Genomic DNA, 5577 nt, shown 5'->3' with positions numbered 1-5577 from the left:
TTTTGCCCTCATATCGGACTCTGCTCTCAAAACTGTCCCCCCTCTGGCCTGGGTAATCCATCAGGGGCCCAACCTCCCCTAGTTTCACAAAGGTAGGCAAATGACTCCAGCAGAGACAGAATCGTTTTGAAGGAGTGAGTGTTGACTTTGCTGCCACTTAAGAAAAACCTGCCTGAAGATGAGGCCAGTACTTAGAAAACCAGAGCCAAGAAATGGAGAGTTGTCTTGACGCTACTTTAAAATATCTGGCTTTTATTTATTTATGGCTGCATTGGGTCTTCATTGCTGCTTGCGGGCTTTCTCTAGTTGCAGCAAGCGGGGGCTACTCTTCGTTGCGGTGTGTGGGCTTCTTATTGAAGTGGCTTTTCTTGTGGAGCATGGGCTGTAAGCACGTGGGCTTCAGTAGTTGCAGCACACGGGCTCAGTAGTTGTGGCATACGGAGTTAGTTGCTCCGCGGCTTGTGGGATCTTCCTGGACCAGGGATCAAACCTGTGTCCCCTGCATTGGCAGGTGGATTCTTAACCACTGCACCACCAGGGAAGTCCCAAAACATCTGGCTTTTGTTTCAGGAATGCCTGGCACACAATGAGCACTGGATTATATTTTCCTTGAAATAACATAATGTCTGATCAACTTATGAGAACTCCAAGATCTTGATTTCTGAAATGTGGCCCTGAATGCAATCTCTTCTCATTCCACTTCTCCCATTCATTCATTCATTCACTGAATATTTATTATGTAGCAGGTGAGACAACTCAAACAGAAGTCATAATCTGTGGTGAATGTAGCATCAGAAACATTTAGAGTATTATAGGCGCACAAAGGAAGCACCTCTGCCTCTGTGGGAAGAGCATTCCAGGCTGAGGATGGAAGGTGCAAGTTCTCAGGGGGCTATGTTTGGTGGGTTCAAGGACACCATGGAGGCCAGTGTGGCCTGTCTCCTTTGTTTCCGCCTTTCTCCCCCTGTGAAGGTGGTTATCCATGCAATGTGCCCTTTAGTTTATCTTTTTCCTTTCTTCCTTGGAGAGAAGATCTCTTTCACTCCTAAGGCTATGAATAGATGACTCCCAACACAAATCGTCTGTCTTAATCTCTCCACACAAATCCAGGCAAGCATTTTCAATTGCTTTCATGAAACCTCCACTTGGATTTCCTCCTCATTCCGTCAGATCTACATGTTCCCCAAAGAATTCATCATCCTCTCCACCCCAAACACACCCAACCAGCTCCTCTTCTTTGTAATATTTTCCTTGACAATGGCCCATTATTACTGAATCAGTGAGGCTTACAACTTTGGAGTCACCTTTCCTTCCCTCTCCCTGGTGTCTCACGTGTAATCACATACTTAGACCAGATGACAAACTGTCCAAATTCCAAGGATGGCCCCCACGAAAGTTCTAAGCCAGAACGAACATGTGTAATTGGGCAATCATTCTCTGGCTATTGCAACCAAGAGGAAATTATTTTTTTTTTCCTTTTTGACTCACCTGCAACATTTATCTTTACCTGAAAACTTTTATGGAGGTAAAATCTGGAAAACCACAAACCACACTTCCAGATGAGCTTCCATGGTTAATGCGTTGTGAACAAATCATTTTAAACACAGTGAAAACACTTGAGTGCAAGTGTTTATGCATCACTACACTTTGACTTAAGACAGTTGGGATTGCCAGTTGGGTTTCTCTGTGCTGTTTCTAAGGTGCCCAGAGATTCTAAACTATTCTGTCTTAATTGTATCCTGTCATTGAAGTGATGTGAAGTCTCAAAATTCACTTCAGTGCTGTGCAAGGGCTTCTAAACAGCTCAAGCTTTCCTCATTAAGACAGCACTCCTATTCTCTCCATTATTTTTTAACTTTTTATTTTATATTGGAGTGTAGTTCGTTAACAATGTTGTGATAGTTTCAGGTGTACAGCAAAGTGATTCAGTTATACATATACATATATCAGTTCTTTTTCAAATTCTTTTCCCATCTAGGTTGTTACATAATATTGAGCAGAGCTCCCTGTGTTATACAGTGGACCCTTGTTGGTTATCCATTTTAAATATAGCAATGTGTACATGTCAATCCCACATTCCCTAACTATCCCTTCCCCCCATCCTTCCCCCTGGTAACCATAAGTCGTTCTCTAAGTCTGGACATATATCCAGGGAAAAACATGGTCTGAAAGGATACATGCACCCCAGTGTTCATTGCAGCACTGTTTATAATAGCCAAGACATGGAAGCAACCTAAATGTCCATCGACAGAGGAATGGATAAAGGAGATGTGGTACATAATACAATGGAATATTACTCAGCCATAAAAAGAAATGGAACTGAGTTATTTGTAGTGAGGTGGATGGACCTAGAGTCTGTCATACAGAGTGAAGTAAATCAGACAGAGAAAGAGAAATATCGTATGATACCACTTATATGCAGAATCTAAAAAGAAATGATACAAATGAATTTATTTACAAAACAGAAACAGTCTCTCCATATTTTTTTTTAACTTTCAAGCATCACTTCTTTAGAAAGCATTCCCGGCAGCTGGGCCCACGTTAGTGGCGGGCCGAGGTGAACGGTGGCTGAGGTGTGGGAAGTGGCATGGAGCCAAGCCTGGAACTGCGGAAGCGTGGGGGGACCACAGTAGAAATCCTCAGGGGCAAGAAAGAAAGGCTGGACCTCGAAGTCCCTGAGCAACTCTTCTCCTTGGATTTGGGGAGCCTGCCCCCTCATCTTAAAAAAAAAAAAAAAAGAAAGAAAGGAAGAAAGCATTCCCTTATTTATCAATACTTTATTCACCCTCATGTGCTTTGTGGTACTCCGGCATTCAAGCCAAAATATTTGCCAATTCTGATTGAGAAGTAGGCAGTCCATATGAAAAGTAAAAAATAATTTATCAAGAATAATTAAAATTCCATTTTAATGATTTCAAGAATTCATGGTGGTTGTTTGGCCTGATGCAACCCAACACTGGAGCCTCCCCGGCTCTTTGGTGGGGCTAATGGCAGACTCTGGGAGGACTCACATCAAGGAGTAGTTCCCAGAGCTTCTGCTGCCAGTGTCCTTGTCCCCGTGGTAGGCCACAGCCACCCCCACCTCTGCAAGAGACCCTCCAACACTAACAGCTCAAGCTTTTAAAATCAACATCTTCCCTGAATCCAAAATTATTGCTCAGATTGGTGACTCCATCTCACTGACTTGCAGCACAACAGGCTGCGAGTCCCCATCGTTCTCCTGGAGAACTCAGATAGACAGTCCACTGAACGGGAAGGTGAGAAATGAGGGGACCGAATCCACGCTGACCATGGATCCTGTTAGTCTGGGGAATGAACACTATTACCTGTGCACAGGGATTTGTGAGTCTCAGAAACTGGAAGAAGGAATCCTAGTGGAGATCTACTCTTTCCCTAAGGACCCAGAGATTCATTTGAGTGGCTCCCTGGAAGTCGGGAAGCCAGGCACAGTCACGTGTTTGGTCCCTGTTGTTTACCCATTTGAAAAGCTGGAGATAGAATTACTAAAAGGCAACCGTTCCGTGAAGACAGAGAACTTTCTGGAGCCTTCAGAAATGAAGTCCCAGGAAACGAAGTGTTTGGAAGTAACCTTCACTCCTATTGATGAGGATATTGGGAAAGATCTTGTTTGTCAAGCTACAGTACACGTTAATGAAATTGATTCTCAACCCCAAGTAAGGGAGACTACAAAAAAACTGCAAGTCTACGTCTCATGCAAGGACACAGTTATATCTGTGAATCCCTCCACAAGCCTGCAAGAAGGTGACTCAGTGATGATGACATGTACCAGTGAAGGTCTACCAGCTCCACAGATTTTTCTGGAGCAAGAAATTAGACAATGGGAATCTACAGCTCCTTTCTGAGAATTCAATGTGCAACTCTCACTTTAATTGCTATGAGGATGGAAGATTCTGGAATTTATGTGTGTGAAGGAGTTAACCTGGTTGGGAAAGACAGAAAAGAGGTGAAATTAATTGTTCGAGAGAAAATGTTTACTGTAGAGATCTCTCCTGGATCCCAGATTGCTGCTCAGATTGGCGACTCAGTTGTGTTGACCTGTGATGTCATGGGTTGCGAGTCCCCATCTTTCTCTTGGAGAACCCAGATAGACAGCCCTCTGAATGGGAAGGTGAGGAGTGAGGGGTCCAAGTCCACGTCGACCCTGAGCCCTGTGAGATTTGAGAACGAACATTTTTACCTGTGCACCGTGACATGTGGGCATAAGAAACTGGAAAAGGGAATCTAGGTGGAGCTCTACTCCTTCCCTAGAGATTCAGAAATTGAGATGAGTGGTCTTTCAGTGAGTGGAAACCCGGTCACTGTAAGCTGCAAGGTTCCTGATGTGTATCCTTTTGACCGGCTAGAGATTGAATTACTTAAAGGGGAGAGTATTATGAAAAGTAAAATATTTTTGGAAGATGTAAGTAAGAAATCCCTAGAGACCAAGAGTTTGGAAATGACCTTCATTCCCACCACTGAAGATACTGGAAAAGTTCTTGTTTGTCTGGCTAAGTTACCTATTGATGAAATGGACTTTGAACACAAACAAAGGTAGAGTACACAGGTACTATATGTTAATGTTGCTCCCGGGGATACAACCCTCTTGGTCAGCCCCTCCTCCATCCTGGAGGAAGGTAGATCTGTGAATATGACATGCTCTAGCGATGGCCTTCCAGCTTCGAAAATCCTGTGGAGCAGGCTGCTAAGTAATGGGGATCTACAGCCTCTTTCTGAGAATGTCACTCTCACCTTAACGTCTACAAAAATGGAAGATTCTGGTATTTATGTCTGTGAAGACATTAACCAGGTTGGAATAAGCAGAAAAGAAGTCAAATTAATTATCCAAGTTGCTCCAAAAGATATACAACTTAACAGCTTTTCCTTCTGAGAATGTCAAGGAAGGAGACACTGTCATTATCTCCTGTACGTGTGGAAATGTTCCCCAAACTTTGATAATCCTGAAGAAAAAAGCAGAGTCAGGCTACATAGTGCTAAAGTCTACAGATGGTGCATATACCATCCACAGGGCCCAGTTAGAGGATGAGGGAGTATATGAATGTGAATCTAAAAATGAAGTTGGCTTGCAATTAACAAGCATAACACTTGATGTTAAAGGAAGAGAAAGTAACAAGGACTATTTTTCTCCTGAACTTCTCGTGCTCTATTTTGCATCCTCCTTAATAATACCTGCCATTGGAATGATTATTTACTTTGCTAGAAAATCTAACATGAAAGGGTCATACAGTTTTGTAGAAGCACAGAAATCAAAAGTGTAGCTAATGTTTGAAATTTTCAGAGACACTATATATCAGTTCAAATCCTCAATACTGCTCATCATTCCATGAGGAAAACAACAAGCTAGGAGTCCAGACTTCCTTGAATGTGGTAAACTCTTGGAAAGAAATGGCTGCCTATGCCCCTTGTTGTGAGCAAGAAGCCAAAGGAAAATTTCAGCCTAAAAAATAGGCACTACCTTTGAGATGTGATAACTGGAGTAGTTTCTTGATGTGTATATGCAATAACATGTCTTGTATATATGTAAAATAAAACTATGCCATAGCAAGATTGCTTGGAATA

General features: G+C 42.7%; 1 pseudogene; it reads left to right on the top strand.

The window, feature by feature from the left end:
* The first annotated feature begins 2587 nt into the window (after positions 1-2587).
* On the top strand, positions 2588-5276 carry LOC114235408 (vascular cell adhesion protein 1-like; annotated as a pseudogene).
* Positions 5277-5577: the final 301 nt, after the last annotated feature.

This window comes from Balaenoptera acutorostrata, chromosome 17 (assembly GCF_949987535.1).
Source record: "Balaenoptera acutorostrata chromosome 17, mBalAcu1.1, whole genome shotgun sequence".
Taxonomy (NCBI): domain Eukaryota; kingdom Metazoa; phylum Chordata; class Mammalia; order Artiodactyla; family Balaenopteridae; genus Balaenoptera; species Balaenoptera acutorostrata.
The sequence above is the reverse complement of the archived record's forward strand: the minus strand, read 5'-3'. Positions and strand labels throughout refer to the sequence as shown.